Genomic DNA, 19,427 nt, shown 5'->3' on the forward strand with positions numbered 1-19,427 from the left:
TGTATTAACATTTTATCAAACTATGACGTATAACATTTTAGTAACAAGACCCAACGTAAGCTTTTATAAATATACACATCATCGGAAATTCCCATATAACACAAAACATTACATAAAAGATAAAATAATCACAAAAAATAATAATCACAAAATTAAACATCGTCACTTACAGAAAACATCACCTCAATAAACATTTATCCCCAGCACATGATCACTCCAACACAACATCAACTAAATAAAACATCACTCCAACACAACCTCATCTAAATAAAACATCACTCCAACACAACCTCATCTAAATAAAACATCACTCCAACACAACCTCATCTAAATAAAACATCACTCCAACACAACCTCATCTAAATAAAACATCACTCCAACACAACCTCATCTAAATAAAACATCACTCCAACACAACCTCATCTAAATAAAACATCACTCCAACACAACCTCATCTAAATAAAACATCACTCCAACACAACCTCATCTAAATAAAACATCACTCCAACACAACCTCATCTAAATAAAACATCACTCCAACACAACCTCATCTAAATAAAACATCACTCCAACACAACCTCATCTAAATAAAACATCACTCCAACACAACCTCATCTAAATAAAACATCACTCCAACACAACCTCATCTAAATAAAACATCACTCCAACACAACCTCATCTAAATAAAACAGCACTCCAACACAACCTCATCTAAATAAAACATCACTCCAACACAACCTCATCTAAATAAAACATCACTCCAACACAACCTCATCTAAATAAAACATCACTCCAACACAACCTCATCTAAATAAAACATCACTCCAACACAACCTCATCTAAATAAAACATCACTCCAACACAACCTCATCTAAATAAAACATCACTCCAACACAACCTCATCTAAATAAAACAGCACTCCAACACAACCTCATCTAAATAAAACATCACTCCAACACAACCTCATCTAAACAAAACATCACTCCAACACAACATCAACTAAACATAACATCACTCCAACACAACATCAACTAAACACAACACCACTCCAACACAACATTAACTAAACACAACATCACTCCAACACAACATCAACTAAACACAACATCACTCCAACAAAAATCATCTAAACACAACATCACTCCAACACAACATTAACTAAACACAACATCACTCCAACACAACATCAACTAAACATAACATCACTCCAACACAACATCATCTAAACACAACATCACCCCAAAATAACATCACTCCAACACAACATCATCTAAACACAACATCACTCCAACACAACATCAACTAAACACAGCATCACCCCAATACAACATCAACTAAACACATCATTCCAATACAACATCACCACAACATCACCACGACACAACATCACCCAATAAATAAATGACACTTAAAAGCTAACTCGCTAGTCAAAAATATAAAATAAAATACTTACCCTCGGAGCCATCTAAAGATGTAAAAATAAACCATGTATGTGTTATTCAGTACTGCTGTATCTCAAATTATTGTATTTAATTTGGTTAATTAATGAACATAAGCTCGCCATAGGATATGATTAATTATTATAGAAAAGTATATGATAGAGTAACCCCATAACTAAGTACCCCCCCCCCCCCCCTCCGACTCAATGATCCCATGACATAATGACCCCATGAAAGAATGGCCCCGTGAGTACAAAAAGAAACTCACCTGACAAATCTGAAAACAACGACCGTGTTTTGAAAAAAAAAGTTAACGAGGATTAGAATGACATGTGTTTACAAAAATATTTTAATATTAACATCTGTATTAATAAATGTTTTTAATTTAACTGAATTCAGTTAACTTTTTCTACTAGGTTTTTTAAAAATAATTTCAGTTTTTTGAATTCAAGTATATTATAAAACATTAATGACCGGCTTGGTGAAATGTCAACCAAATGTCCGGTTGGACCAGAGATTAACGACAATTTTACAATAATAGCTGAGCCTACAATACTCAAGCAGATAAGTTAATTGTAAGTAATGCAGAACTAAATGAATGTTTCTTAGATATGTTGAAAATGTACATCCCTTAGTCCTCATCATAAGATATTGAAACAATTCTTTTTTAAAGTTGTGAGCAAGAAAAAAAACTCAGGCAATATCTTCTGTCAAACACTTGTTATATTGCCCGTCGGAGCTAGTGTTTCTATTTTCATCATTTTTTGGGAGTAAGAGTTTAAAGGTACAATATTGACATTTAACTGGGGAACGGGAACCCTTTGAGAGGAAGCTATCATGAGATGGCTCGGTACTTGAAACTGGAGGTCTCCTTCAAGGGACGTAATCATAAATTGGTGGAGTTGTCGGTCCCATGTGAAACATCCTCTAATAGCCGATAGGTAATAATCTTTTACTGAATCAGTTAATTATTTTGGACGTAAACAAAGACCATATATATATATATAATTATATATATATATATATATATATATATATATATATATATATATATATATATATATATATATATATATATATATATATATATGTACACGATAGGAATCAGTAAAGATGTCATGTCTATGTTCAACTAATTATTAAAATCAGTGCGATTTGTTAAAATCTTACAAAGACAAATTACTGGGACAATGATCAGTTAAAAGCTGGTTTCTATTAATAAATAATGTAGCCTAAGTAGCTCTTGCACTGAGTATGATGGTGTGAATTCCAAAAAAATGGTAACAAGATTCCAGTTGGATGACAAAATTAGAAAAAAAGTTTCACAACTTACCAACTGTAGCGGCAGGGGAAGAAACAAAAACTATTGACATTAGTTATTGGGTCAAGTTTGTTTAGTCACATACTAATGTCAGTCACAGTAGACAAGTTTTTTTGTTACTGACGTATGTCAAGTCTATTTAGAAACTTTGAATTGTTAGTTGTTTTTTTAATACTTCCAACGTTATGCTAAAAAGTGAAATACATTATATGTTTGTTGTGGATAAAGTTATTGTCTTAGGTTGTTGATTGTTAACATTTAAACAGTCGAGAAATTAGTTAGATCGTTCCAACATCAACACACACAAGAATAAAACAACAATACTTTACAACACAACAGTACAACACAACAGTACAACACAACACTACAACACAACAGTACAACACAACATTACAACACAACATTATAACACAACACTACAACACAACACTACAACACAACAGTACAATACAACACTATAACACAACAGTACAATACAACACTATAACACAACAGTACAACACAACACTACAACACAACACTATAACACAACAGTACAACACAACAGTACAACACAATAGTACAACATCCTTTTAACAAATATTTAAAGCGTCCCATTGGGTGTAGCTGTTTAAAAATCCATTTTAGAAACCAAATGAGACATAGGGGTAGGGTGTGGGGGTGGGGAGGTGAGGGGTAGGGAGATGAGGGGTGGGGAGGTGAAGGTAGGGAGATGAGGGGTGGGGGTGTGAGGGTGGGGAGGTGAGGGGTAGGGAGATGAGGGTGGGGAGGTGAGGGTTAGGGGTAGGGAGTGGGGGGTGGGGAGGTGAAGGTAGGGATGTGATGGACATGAGAGAATGTAATCATGCATATCGTTTCGGGGGGGGGGGGGCGGGGTGCACATTCTCAGGTGCATACATATACATATACCTATACATGGGTGCACATTCTCAGGTGCATACATACACTTGTACCTATACATGGGTGCACATTCTCAGGTGTATACATACACATGTACCTATACATGGGTGCACATTCTCAGGTGCATACATACACATGTACCTATACATGCAGCTGTAGATATACGTACCCATCCGCCCTGTACGAAGCCGCCAGGAAAGAAAATTTACATTAGAAATAATTAACAGTAACTTTCATGATCTTTACAAACAATAAAATGTGGCGCACATTTATTTTATGGGGGCGCTGGATATTTTCGTGGGGGGGGGGGGGGGGGGGTGAACAACACTGGGCAATGTCCAGACCAGATATAAAATATGAAGACTGCAGTTACAGACGAACACACCAACCAATAACACTTATGAGAAACTACTGCACCTATCCTGGTAACGTTAAAAGTTTTAGAAAAAATGTTTAAAAAGTTCAATGTGGAATTAAAAATAAAATCCAACACAATAGAATGCTTGCTAACAGATAGATAAGAGTATTGCATGATTAAAAACATTTTGATTTGTAGTTTGATTTTATCAATGTTTATGCATTTGTTATTTACATTTTATTTCTTTGTCGATTTGTTACAGTTGGTTTTTTCGCGCATTCTTTGTTATATATATATATATATATATATATATATATATATATATATATATATATATATATATATATATATATATATATATATATATACACATATATATATATACATAAATATATATATATATATATATATATATATATATATATATATATATATATATATATATATATATTCGTGTTTCATTGTGTTTTGTTTCATTGTCACATTATTTCATTTTCCCCAGTTTTTACAAGCTTTTATTTAACTTGTCTGTCTGTCGTGTTTTTTGTCTGTCTTCCTGTCGTCATAGATCGAAACTGCCGAGAAAAATTTCGAGTACTTCTAAATGACCGATTCGTTTCAAACTTGGTACGTGGGTCAAGACCCAATGACAATGCAATATGACATCAATTTTGACATAATTGGATGCCTAATTAATTTTTTAATGAATGAATTAATATTTTCTGAAATTAGTAGGGTGTCCAACTACTTTTCCGCACTTTTATACACGATTCATCATGTTCATTTGGTGTACGATAGTTTTTAGTCATGAAACTCAATTGTATTAACAATTATGGAAAATAAAGCGGGAGTGATCTCCCCTAAACTTTCTCGTATATAATTATGAAACAGGTGCCACTTTCAATGCAAGCGGACTATTAAATTATATATATAGAAGTTTGTGCCAAAACCATTCGGTTAAAAAAAATTAAAACAAAAATGAATTTTTTTATTTGAGCGGGTGAATGTTTTATTGAATGTATTTTATAATTTGACGGTAGTTTGCTGTAAGTTGTATTTTCATATTTTGTCTTGTGTAGATAGATCTACTTAAAATATCAATTTCGTTATTATTTTGTATTGTGTAGATAGATGTACAGATGTTTTTTTTTGTCCCTTTTCAGAACTTGTCCCCTGCTTTCATTTTTTCACGTTGTTTCTTGTGTTTTTTTACTTTCTCGTATACGAAGTATAGAGGAAGTATTGTAAACGTGAAATAAATCGAAATCGAGATTTTCACAAATCTCAACGTTTTACACCTCACTGAGTCGGAAAAACATAGTTTTGCAATTTCGTCCGTATGTCTGTCTCTGAATGTGTGTGTCTGTGTCTGTGAACACGATAACTTGAACAGCTAGGTTGATGAAATTTCATATATAAGGATTAAATTAAATATACTGTTCTGTATCATCTTTTCAGCGATTTCCGGTAAAAGAAAAACTTATTTTAATTTTGGTTTTTCAAAAGTCTATAACTTGAGTACTGTTTCAGATAGATAGACAAAATTTCACATAAAAGTAAAAGATCTAATTTTCTGCCTTCTGTCAAATTTTGAGTGATTTCCGGTGACAGGAAGTAGTACTTAATGCTATTTCCGATATCTAAAAAAAACGCATATGAATTTATAAAGTACTAATATTCTGCACTATTATACACACATTCTTAGCTGTTCACTGGGTGCGCAATTCTTTTTTTAATGATATTCTATTCTACTTTTAAAAGTTTAATTAATTAAAAATCGATCAAAAATCGTGTCTATATCCCGAATTGCTATCCCCTGTAGTGTTTTATAAGTATTATCGAGAAAGTTTAGGGGAGATACTCCCTCTTTATTTTTCCTTTGTTACATGTATTTCTCTGGTACATTTGTTTCTTCGTTCCTTGGACCAAACTATTTGAAGTACTCAGTCAGTACAAACCTACCTAAGGATAATGTTTACTTATTAAGATCACTCTTGTGAAACTACAACAGACAATACAATCTTTTAGACACAATTCAACAACCGCTGATAACCACAACAAAACTTACCCCACTTCCCCGTCTTGACTAGTAGAAAAAGAAAACAGTTTAAAATAAATTAAATATACAATATATAAATTAATGTAATTATGATTCAACAGTTATGTTAATTAATAAAATATATATAGGCTCTATGCATCAATGTGGTATTGAGCATATTTAGTTAAAATGAAACTTAGAATCGCGCATAAATCAATTCCAATTAATGGAGAAAAAAAAACGTTTTAATAACAAACTTTTATTCATGAACTAAAAGAGATTAAAGAATATTATAGAGAACCGCCCTGTACACATCTATAAAAGAGCATGGGTTCATGCATCGAACCCCCTTAGTAAAACTTACTGAGCGAACCATGCTTTTTTGTTAGACTGCTAACTCAATAGTTTCGAATTCGGATCCCGGGCTCTAGTCTGTAGAGTGCCCCTGAGTTCACCCAGCTCTGATGGGTAACTGACACATTTTAATGAAACAAAAGCTGCTGGGCATGATGCAGACCCCACTATCCCCTTGTATGTCGAGGTAAATGAAACAGATGAGCTCTACTTCAGCTGTCCCATGTGTTACTTGAACACAAACGGAAAAAGATGATAAATTAAATTTAAAAAAATGTACACCACATATTGGACGTTATCCAGCGGACGACAATGTCGTCTAGTATACTCTGAATTTTAACAGGGGTTGTACGTATACAGTTGTATATATTTTTAAGTACGTATGTATGTAACTATATATTAGTCTCACCGATCGTTGATCGTTCTTCTTGTTAGTTGTGTGGTATTGTGGTTGCACGCCATCGATAAGTATGTAAGCTGCAACATCAAGCAGTTAAATGTGAATTGTTGGAGGAACCAAAGGCACATACTCACACTTCGACATATTGTTGACATGGATCAGATTCGTTTAAAAAAATCATTTAGACTTAAAAAACAACAACTTAAGCTTAAAAATAATTAAGAAATTTAATGTTTTTGAAATCTAAGTTCAATACAGTGGTGTAGGCAGGGGGGGGGGGGTGGTAGTTAGTGGGGGTTACAACTTAGTTTGAGGCTACATTTCTATTTATTTTCATCAAGCCCAAGTTAAAACCGGATGTTTCACTTTCGTAAGACAAACATTGATTGGCTGTACAGGAACTCAGTGATCGATAGTTATTTACAAAACTTTGCAGAAAAAGTTTTTGAATAGCATAATGCTATTTTAAACCACATGACCTAGTTCTGCAATTATTTCTTTTACATTTTGTATACTAAAATTTATGCTAGTAACCACATTGCTTTTGCCAATTTAAAAAAAAAAAATGCGTTTAATTACCAAAAATACTAAAACGTCAAATACATCCACTCTTTTTTAAAGTCCGAGAAAAAAACCAGTCAGGATTTAAAACCATATTAATTAAAATTACACCATACATGCTTTTTAAAATATTGAATAGGCCTCTCGAATAGAGACTATTCTTGCTAGGGTCAACCGAGCTACATTATTTGGTATTCAAAGTATGTTTTGTTAGATATTAAGTTGTTTAGGTCAATTACCATGGATACAGTATCATGGAGAAAAATTGAGTAGCAATATTAAGAAGAATCAGAAGCTTTTATCGCCCCCCCCCCACCCCGGAACCTGACAGCGATCCCTTGGTGGGAATATGGCCGACTGCTAACTACTGGTTTACATGAGCAAATGTTGTTCTACCAAAAGTAAACATGGGATTTGAACCCATGACATGTTACAATACTCACAAGATATAGAGGGCAGCACGAGGAGACAACACATGACAACAGCAAAGACGTCAGCAATTCTCGGGTACACCATAGTTATTTTTAGTTCTTAGGTTATTTATAGCTTGAGTGTTGCTTATGTATATCTGGTAGGTCAAGTAGGACTGAAAAACAAAAGGATAGAACATGGTTAGTCCTTGGATTGTAGGATGGATGGTTATAGAAATAGGGGGTGGGTGCAAGGGGGGGGGGGGGGGTGAAGGGGGTGCAGGGGTGCTTAGCTACCCTCACCTGACCTTCAGATGGCCCATGCTATACCTAACCTAAAGATGGCCCGTGCTACACCTACTGATGGCCCGACCTAACCTACAGATGGCCCGTGCTACACCTAGCCTACAGATGGGTCAACCTAACCTACAGATGGCCCGACCTAACCTACAGATGGCCCGACCTAACCTACAGATGGCCCGACCTAACCTACAGATGACCCGTGCTACACCTAACCTACAGATGGCCCGTGCTACACCTAACCTACAGATGGCCCGACCTAACCTACAGATGGCCCGTGCTACACCTAACCTACAGATGGCCCGTGCTACACCTAACCTACAGATGGCCCGTGCTACACCTAACCTACAGATGGCCCGTGCTACACCTAACCTACAGATGGCCCGGCCTAACCTACAGATGGCCCGACCTAACCTACAGATGGCCCGACCTAACCTACAGATGGCCCGTGCTACACCTAACCTACAGATGGCCCGTGCTACACCTAACCTACAGATGGCCCGTGCTACACCTAACCTACAGATGGCCCGACCTAACCTACAGATGGCCCGACCTAACCTACAGATGGCCCGACCTAACCTACAGAAGGCCCGACCTAACCTAAAGATAGCCACATATATCAGCTTGTCTAGAGCTGATGTTGACTCACGCAGCTGAAAGGGGGTAAAAAAAATGTCACGTGATCTCATCCTACACATGTCCATGTTTAAATGAAGGAAATCTGTGAAGTGTGATAAATCACATGTGTCTCACGTCATCGATGTGTTTTCTTGTACCGAATTTGGGTTTTATTTTTAACCCGCAGGGGTCACGTCCCTGGTTGAACGGGGGTAGTGTGTTATCGGTTTTTTAAAGGCATTTGTTTAACTTGCTCAGTATGTTTGTGTGTATTGGAATATTAATTTAACCCACTTCCCTTTGTCAGATTGAGCTGACATTTGGCACAATGGTAGGTCTTGGATAACAATAAACGAATATCCGATTAAAAAAAATAATTAGATAATTAGTCATTAAATTTAATTTAAAATTACTACTTTCAAAAATGAAAGGGGAGATAAACAGATTTTTAAAAATAGCGATAGTCCGATCAGACGCCATCGAGGCTGAACTTTCTTCAGTTCACGGTTGGCTGATTTCGTCAACCAGGTATTCAGGGGCAGGTAACTGAATGACAGATATCACAAGCTACTGTAAGGATCCTGGCGCAACATTTTTTAGTCTAAGCTTAACAAAAAAAAAGTGGGAGTGATCTCCCCTAAACTTTCTCGAATTTTCTAATATAACACTACGGGGATGGCAACTCGGGATATAGACATGATTTTTAAATCCATTTTAAAATACTTAAACTTTTAAAAATATAATAGAATCTCGTAGAAAAAAATAATTGCGCACCAAGTGAACAGGAAACAATGTGTGAGCGACGTTAGTGCTTTATAAATTCACATGCGTTTAAAAAAAAAACAACGGAAATAGCGTAAAGTACTACTTCCGGTAAACGGAAATTACTCAATATATGACAGAAAACAGAGAATTATATATTTTACTTAATTGTAGGCCCTACTCAAGTTATAGGCGTTCGAAAATGACATTTTGTAAGCCTAGCTGTAACAAAACTCAAGTTATCGTGTTCACAGACACACGGACACACACATAGACACACACACAGAGACACACATACATACAGAGAAGATAACAAAACTACGTTTTTCCGACTCAAGGGGTGTAAAACTTCGAGATTTGTGAAAATTTAGATTTCAAATTTTTTTGCAGGGTTACAATACTTCCTCTAACTTCGTATTCGACAAAGTAAAAATGACTAACAAGTGGAAAATAAATATCACAAAACAATATTTTTTTTAAGGAAAACGGCTTTTATTATAATCACAAATCGCACAAAATTCACAATTAGAAAAATGGTGTTGCCTTACTAAAGTTATATGGTGGTACGACGAAAGATATAAGCCAATGCGCTAAATAATGCGAATTGAACGTCTTATAATATGCTATACAAGGGAAAGCATTTTCCATTAGTGAGCGCCCAGGATTTTATCTTGTAATAAACCATAGCCCACACATCGTGAAATAAACCCACACATCTTGAAATAAACCATAAACCCACACATCGTGAAATAAACCATAAACCCACACATCGTGAAATAAACCATAAACCCACACATCTTGAAATAAACTTTAGCCCACACATCTTGAAATAAACCAACACATCTTGAAATAAACCAACACATCTTGAAATAAACCAACACATCTTGAAATAAACCAACACATCTTGAAATAAACCAACACATCTTGAAATAACCCCACATATCTTGAAATAAACTTTAGCCCACACATCTTGAAACAAACACACACATCTTGAAATAAACCATGAACCCACACCTCTTGAAATAAACCCACCTATCTTGAAATAAACCCACCTATCTTGAAATAAACCCACACATATTGAAATAAACCCACCTATCTTGAAATAAACCCACACATCTTGAAATAAACCATGAACCCACAATCATAAAACGAACTCAAGAATTTGACTCAATTCTTTTGAGGCGCCGATTGATGCATTTTTTTTAAAGTTTAAAACTCGAGTACGCATTGGCCATCTTTTAAAACAAAAATTAATTAATCTTTCGGCGCTAATTACTTGGGAAAATACTCTTCACAGTTCATCCTGAATATCGAGTTCGATCACTCGACGGAATATAGAATGATTTTTATTGCGTCATGTTATTGTTGTCTGTGATCAGTTTATGCTTGCCCCCAGCCCCACCCCGGGCGGATACCGGTAAATAATTCAGCACTTCCGGTTGTTCTGCCACGCTGATTGGCTAAAAACTGCTGCAGTATAAATTTAACTGATCTTGTTTGTGGTGGCGTTAATTAAGCTAATTACATGCTTCATCTTGTAAATGTGTCACACCTTTTATGTTATTGATGCAGATAGATAATAAAACACTTAATTAACTAATTAAGAACGATACAGAAATTTTTTTTTCATAAAAAACGTTTTAATAACAAGCTTTTATGTAATAATGCACTAAAAAGTAGAAAATAAATTATAGACTACTATTTAAATAACTATAAAGAAAAGCGTGGGTCACTTTAGTATCTATTGGATACCTTTACTAATGTTAAAGAGACACCCACGCTTTTCTTTATAGTTATTTAAATAGTAGTCTATAATTTATTTTCTACTTTTTAGTGCATTATTACATAAAAGCTTGTTATTAAAACGTTTTTTATGAATTTTTTTTCAGTACTTTACATGTTTTATTTACAATAGAGTTACATGACTAAAAACCATTGCGCGCCTACTGAACATCACGTTCAGTAGGCGCGCAATGGTTTTTGAGCGCAGCCATTGAACGTGATGGCGCAGCTATTGAAGGTGATGACGCGTGTGGTGTGGTTGGCTAGACATGCCTACTAATTCGGTCCAAATTTTTATTAATTCATAAAAAATTAATTAGGCATCCAATTAAGTCAAATTTAGTTTCAGATTGCATTGTCTTCATGTCTTGACCCACGTGTCAAATGTGAATCGTATCGGTCAAGTAGAAGTTTCCGAATTTTCACTCCTGCGTTTCGATCTAGACTGACGACAGACTGGCGACGACAGAGGAAATGAGTTAAATAAAAGCTTGTAAAAAGAGTAGATGTCCGATTAGTTGGATCGTCGCCCTTTGATTCCACCACCGCTCATGACTTCTATGAGAACCTGACAGATCCACCCGATGCATCCACCTGACAGATCCACCTGATGCATCCACCTGACAGATCCACCTGATGCATCCACCTGACAGATCCACCTGATGCATCCACCTGACAGATCCACCTGATGCATCCACTTCCGCCTAGATTTAACAAACTTATAAATATAAACACCTTCAACCCCACCCCAATCCCAGAGACCCCTCCCCAATCCTAATCCTCCCCCACTCCTATGAAAATAGTGTGTCTTTTTAAATTAGACTTGACGGCAAGAGAACGGAAGAACAATTAATTTCTTCTTTTAAGTCTAGCTTACGTTTCAACTTTGACATCATGAAACAGTTAACATTTACTTGAAAAGGTTAACAGTCACTTGAAACAGTTAACAATTACTTGAAAAAGTTAGCATTTACTTGAAACAATTAAAGTTTACTTCAAATACTTAACATTTACTTGAATCAGTTATCATTTACTCCAATTTATTATGGTATGTCTAAACCTTTGGGCATCTGTGTTTTCTATAGGTGCATGGGTAAATAGGTGAATAGGTGTACATGTGGATAGGTATGTAGGTGTATAGGTGTGTAGATGTATGTGTATAGGTGTGTATGTGTATAGGTGTGTAGATGTATGTGTATAGGTGTGTAGGTTGTAGTTGTGTAGGTGTGTAGGTGTATACGAGTGTAGGTCTGTAAGTGTTTGTAAGAGGGTACAGGTGCGTAGGTGTATAGTTGTGTAGTTGCATACGTGTGCAAGTATATATGTGTGTAATATGTATGTGTATAGTTGTGTAGGTCTGTAAGTGTGTAACTGTATAATTGTATAGGTGTGTAGGTATATACGTGTGTACGTCTATAGGTTTGTAGATGTGTACGAGTATAGAACGACAGCGGACCATCTCTTGGCTACAGTTTGTGTACTTTTACTTCTCAGCCCCCCCCCCCCCCCCCCCGTGCCAGCTGTGTTACTGATCGCACCAGTTTCCTTACCAGATTTTCTTCCAGGCACGCCCCCCCCCCCCCCCGAACGAAATGAAATTTATATCATTTATATAGAAATTGGAGGCTAAAGTTTAAAAAGATTAAACTCAGAAAGTCCAACTAAAAACATCGCACCCGCTAAAAAGTAGCTACCCAGTAGATAAAAAAAACAAAGCATAATTTTATCAAATCTCAGCCAACACAAGGAGCCGGTGACACCCTTTGGGAATATCCGCTCTCAAACGGGAAGTGTTAAAATATACAGATGTATATCGGTCTACGAAACTAACGGCAACATATGTATGCATGTGTGCGAAACTAAAGCTGAGCTCAGGTCTTGTACCGCATCGTTGCAGGGTCAGAGCCAGAGACATGATAGATACACGTTAATGATATACAGATGGCCTTTTTGTGTATAGGGGCCATTACACGCATACAGACTAGAATATACGGGCGGTATAGGACCATTATAAGCATACAGACTAGAATATATGGAGGGTAAAGGGGCCATTACACGCATACATACTAGAATATATGAGCGGTATAGGACCATTACAAGCATAGAGACTAGAATATATGGGCGGTATAGGGACCATTACAAGCATACAGACTAGAATATATGGGCGGTATAGGGACCATTACAAGCATACAGACTAGAATATATGGGCGGTATGGGGGCCATTACAAGCATACAGACCAGAATATAAGGAGGGTATAAGGACCATTACAAACATACAGACTAGAATTTGCATTCATAGCCCTTAAGGATCTTAACGTTAAGAAAAAAAAGCAATAGGTAATTATGGTGTCTTATGAGATGGTGTATTCGTATGAAAACAACTAGTGTTATGGTGTCTTATGAGATGGTGTATTAGTGTAAATACGACTGGTGCTTATGGTGTCTTATGAGATAATGTATTCGTGTAAATACAACTGGAATTTATTGTTTTATCACATCAATCACATCAACGACTGCCGTTGTCCCTTTATTTTGATTTGATTATTGAAGACGGAGAAAAGTAATTTAGTCGCCACATTAGTCATATACTAAGAGCTATCACCCTCCTAATATCGCTTTAAGATAACACCCTCCTAATATCGCTATAAGCTAACACCCTTCTTATATCGCAATAAGCTAACACCCTCCCAATATCGCAATAAGCTAACACCCTCCTAATATCGCAATAAGCTAACACCCTCCTAATATCGCAATAAGCTAACACCCTCCTAATATCGCTATAAGCTAACACCCTCCTAATATCGCAATAACCTAACACCCTCCTAATATCGCTATAAGCTAACACCCTCCTAATATCGCTATAACCTAACACCCTCCTAATATCGCTATTAGCTAACAACAGAACTAATTTGTTGCCTATAATTCGGAACTAAATTATTTCCTGCCTATGGGACTAACACACTGCCTATACTTAAGACAAATATATTGCTTAGATTTCGGAACTAAATTATTTCCTGCCTATGGGACTAACACACTGCCTATACTTAAGACAAATATATTGCTTAGATTTCGGAACTAAATTATTTCCTGCCTATGGGACTAACACACTGCCTATACTTAGGACAAATATATTGCTTAGATTTCGGAACTAAATTATTTCCTGCCTATGGGACTAACACACTGCCTATACTTAAGACAAATATATTGCCTAGATTTCAGAACTAAATAATTTCCTGCCTATGGGATTAACACACTGCCTATACTTAGGACAAATATATTGCCTAGATTCCGGACCGACCAATCGCAATGCTAGGCGCGATAATTGATTGCACTTTAACCCCGAGTTGTCTCCCAGCCCCTGAATAAACTCTGTCACAAATGTATCGCTATTGGAAATCTTTTACCCCTAAATATAAAAAGATGTTTTCTTTCATAGACACAACTATAAAAACAAACACAAAAATTATTTCTAAAACCTGCCTCAATTTTCGTTAGATCATTAGCCCAGCGATGATTGCCGTCATTTTAAGCATATCAATTTTTAGCATAAAGAAGATAGAGAGCCTGTAGAATAATTTTTTTGTACAATCGATTCAAACACATTCATCATAAGCAAACATTAAAAGGTGGGCCTGGTTTTACAAGCATTCTGTGTGCAATCTTCTTGGCATGCTTGTATTTTATTTAAATAATAATCGCCCTTTATTTTAACTCAACAATCGTGCTCTATTTTTACTGAAATAATAGCAGTGTATTTTATAAGCTTTTATTTTTTTACTAATGTAATCCTTCTATATTTTTATTCAAATAATCGCCCATTATTTAACTTAAATAATCGGCCTATATTTCACTCAAATAATCGCCCTTTACTTCACTCAAATAATCATCCTTTGTTTCACTCAAATAATCGATATTTATATTTTCTCGATTGACCACTGTTTATTATAACTCGAATAGCCGATTTTGACTGAAATAATCGACCATTTTAAAAATTCAAGCAGTTCAACTTTATTTTTATTCAAATAATAGATATATATTTTCTCGAATAACCTCCCTTTAAATTTACTCAAATCATCAAACTTTTTTAACTTAAATAAATCGATATTTATTTTTATTAAATAGTCGACGTGTATTTTACTCTAACAACTTCTCTTTATAGTTAAGACAAAAATCGTCATTTATTTTCAACGGAACAGCCTTTCATAATATTTACTAAAATAATCTACCTTTATTTTTATCAGTTTTATCGCCCTTCATTTTAACTCCAATAATCCAAAAACTACATTTTAATTTTTACTTGGGTAGATTTTCACTATTAATTTATATTTTAATTAAAAGACGAAAACTGCAGAAAATTTTTGTCGACAATTCTGCGGGAAACCAACCAAACTTGAAGAAATCACATCAAACTTGACGAAATCACATCAACTTGAAGAAATCACATCAACTTGTCGAAATCACATCAACTTGAAGAAATCACATAAACTTGAAGAAATCACATCAACTTGAAGAAATCACATCAACTTGAAGAAATCACATCAAACTTGAAGAAATCAAATCAAATAGCTTTTAAATATTGTGGAGCGAGAGGGGTGTCAGAGCGTTTTATATCAAAATCGTATCGACTTTTAAGTGATTTCCGATAAACGGAAGTGGAGCTTTTGAGTAATTTCTGTTGACCAGAAGTAGTAATTTTCGCCATTTCCGATTATAATTTTTGATTTATAAAGTACTAATAATATTCCGCACTATATTGCACATTGTATTTGGCGTTCGCTCGGTGTGCAATTCTTTTTTCTACGAGATTCTATTCCATTTTTAAAAGTTTAAGTATTTTAAATGGATTAAAATTATGCATGTATCCTGAGTTGCCATCCCCTGTTTTATATAAGAATATTCGAGAAAGTGTAGGGGAGATCACTCCCGGTTTATTAGTTACATAAAAGTTTTAAAATAGAATAGAATCGCACAGAAAAAAGAATTGCGCACCAGGTGAACGCCATAACAAAATGTGTATAAGAGTGCTGTATATAATTAGTACTTTATAAATTCACATGTGTTTTTTGAATTTCGGTCAACGAAAATTACTCAAAATTTGACAGAAGGCAGAGAAATAGACCTTGTACTTACATGTATATATCTATCTGAAATAGTACTTAAGTTATAGGCTTTTGAAAAATTTGAAACTAGAAAAAGTTCAACTTCCGGTTATCGGAAATTGCTGAAAAGTTGATACAGATCTACAAATTTGATATAATACTTATATATGAAATTTCATCAACCTAGCTGTAACGGTACTCAAGTTATCTTGTTCACAGACACACATACACACACATAGACACATATACACACATACAGACCCTACGGACAAGATTGCAAAACTATGTTTTTCCGACTCAGGGAGGTGTAAAACGTCGAAATTTGCAAAAATCTCGATTTTCTTTTTGCACGATTTCAATACTTTCTCTATACGTGAGAGAAAAAAAAAGAAAATCCAAACGTTCGAGAAAATAATTAAAGCTCTCTAATTTTACATATTGAATTTGTAATATTAATTAAATGTTACACTTAAGTTATAATTTAAAAACTCGCATTGTTCAAACATCAATTTGATACCCAAGTTATAATTGAACCCTAGATCTTCAAGCAGCAAGCTAACTCGCATTGTTCAACCATCAATTTGATACCCAAGTTATAATTGAACCCTAGATCTTCAAACACCAAGCTAACTCGCATTGTCCTACCACCAGTTTGATACCCCTTACGGACCTAGTTCACACACATCATTTCAACACTGTCATTTAATTAATGGTGACATTTAATTAATTTAGTAATGATGGAACTTATTTGTGCACGATTCAATATTTTAAAGTTCGCGATAGATCTACTTATAATTTCGACGTTTCAACTATATAGTCTTCTAAATTATTTAGAATTCGTGTACTTATATGTGAGACTTGTATTTATTTTTATTTGTTATGTGTAAGGATATACAAGGATAATGTACTAAAATTTGCATTGGGTTTAACTCTAAAGGATAGAATTCAACGAATATATTTGATAGTTTAGAAAACCCCATTGTATAATTCTAAATAGAAAACTTAATCAACGCTTCCTAATGAGACAAATAACATTGAATGGTGAAATTAGGGCGATACAAATCGTTACAAAACTATAGCAAATACATACAATGAATAGGAAAACATTATGCATTATAGTTCAAGCTTTAAAACTCGTAATTGTTTTTAAAACCATGAGATAGATCTATGTGAAAATATATTTTAGTGACATAACAGTATATACTTTTACCTTACTGGATTGTTGATTCTTTCGTAGCAAGAAAACTTTCTTCCAAACTGTTTTGACTGATAAACGGAATCTACCTTCTTAACTAATGTTTTGTCTAAGAAACAGAATATACCTTCTTAACTAATGTTTTTTCTGAGAAACAGAATCTACCTTCTAAAATGTTTTGACAAGTAAACAGAATCTACCTCAAAAATAATTTTATAACTAATTTACAGAATCTACCTGCAAAAATAATATTAGAACTAATTAGCAGCATGTGCCTTCTAAAATGTTTTGACTAATTAACAGAATCTATCTTCAAAAATAATGTTAGAACTAATTAGCAGAATGTGCCTTCTAAAATGTTTTGACCAGTAAACAGAATCTACCGCAAAAATAATTTTATAACTAATTTACAGAATGTGCCTTCTAAAATGTTTTGACTAAGAAACAGAATCTACCTTCTAAAATGTTTTGACTAAGAAACAGAATCTACCTTCTAAAATGTTTTGACTAAGAAACAGAATCTACCTTCTAAAATGTTTTGACTAAGAAACAGAATCTACCTTCTAAAATGTTTTGACTAAGAAACAGAATCTACCTTCTAAAATGTTTTGACTAAGAAACAGAATCTACCTTCTCAAATGTTTTGACTAAGAAACAGAATCTACCTTCTAAAATGTTTTGACTAAGAAACAGAATCTACCTTCTAAAACGTTTTGACTAAGAAACAGAATCTACCTTCTCAAATGTTTTGACTAAGAAACAGAATGTACCTTCTAAAATGTTTTGACTAAGAAACAGAATCTACCTTCTAAAATGTTTTGACTAAGAAACAGAATCTACCTTCTAAAATGTTGAAATGTCTAAACCGTAGCCAGGTAAGAATTTGAAATTCCCGACGACCAAACGACTTTTGCTGTCTGGCTTCCTACTCCCACAGTGGAGAGCTCCACACGAGCCACGCCTTAAATAACGATTGCGCGCGCTGACGTCGGCAGACGATCACCGCTGGGGCGTGGGTGTGTAGGTAGGATGGATTATGCTGGGGTGAAATTTTTTGAGGGGACCTGATTGTCCAAAAGTCGATGGTTTTAGTTGGGCAGAAATAGGACCTGTACAATACAAATTATCCATAGGAGCAGCACAAACTATCCCTTAGGAACAGCAAACTATCCCACAGGAGCAGCACAAACTATCCATAGGAGCAGCACAAACTATCCCATAGGAGCAGCACAAACTATCCCTTAGGAACAGCAAACTATCCAACAGGAGCAGCACAAACTATCCCATAGGAGCAGCACAAACTATCCCACAGGAGCAGCACAAAATATCCCATAGGAGCAGCACAAACTATCCCATAGGAGTAACACAAACTATCCCATAGGAGCAGCTCAAAATATCCATACGAGCAGCACAAAATATCCCATAGGAGCAGCACAAATTATCCCATTTCCATCCTAATATATAAAAGACCATGTGCGCACTTCTCTCTCTCTCTCTCTGTCCGCGAAATATTTTCGCAAGATATCACATCAGAATTTTCAGCGATATATGGAGAACTTGATACGGACTTTTGTTGAAAATAATATGGTAGATGTTTTAAATGTATAAATAAAAATTTTATTTAAAGAAGAAAAATAAATAAAAAAGGCATATTCGAATGTAGAAAAACAGTTTTAATTATGCAACCGGGAAAGTGTTTATAGTTGGGACAAGAACGCCGAAATCGATGACGTCACATGTCATATCTTTGAATTACGGAAAGTACACAAAACCAATGGCGTCGTCTTCAAATTTTAGAATACGAAGAAATGAACTATTTTCTTAAAATTTGATTTAGATCTATAGATTTACGTTATGAAATTTATACAATTTCCTCGGCTAAAACTAATA

At 35.0% G+C, this 19,427-nt stretch overlaps 1 long non-coding RNA gene across 2 annotated transcripts; it reads right to left on the bottom strand.

Moving 5' to 3' along the window:
• Positions 1-6,085: 6,085 nt before the first annotated feature.
• LOC131937453 (uncharacterized) lies at positions 6,086-18,477 on the bottom strand. 2 transcript variants are annotated; one of them, XR_009386230.1, is made up of 5 exons: positions 18,378-18,477; positions 17,553-17,646; positions 7,815-7,957; positions 6,820-6,887; positions 6,086-6,104 (listed from the first exon to the last, which is right to left on the bottom strand). It is a non-coding gene; the product is annotated as an uncharacterized LOC131937453 (long non-coding RNA). The 2 variants fall into 2 exon arrangements; XR_009386229.1 differs by lacking the exon at positions 17,553-17,646.
• Between the last annotated feature and the right edge of the window lie 950 nt (positions 18,478-19,427).

Source organism: Physella acuta, unplaced genomic scaffold, assembly GCF_028476545.2.
Source record: "Physella acuta isolate Inbredline_101_S28 unplaced genomic scaffold, ASM2847654v3 ptg000210l, whole genome shotgun sequence".
NCBI classification, from domain to species: Eukaryota; Metazoa; Mollusca; class Gastropoda; family Physidae; genus Physella; species Physella acuta.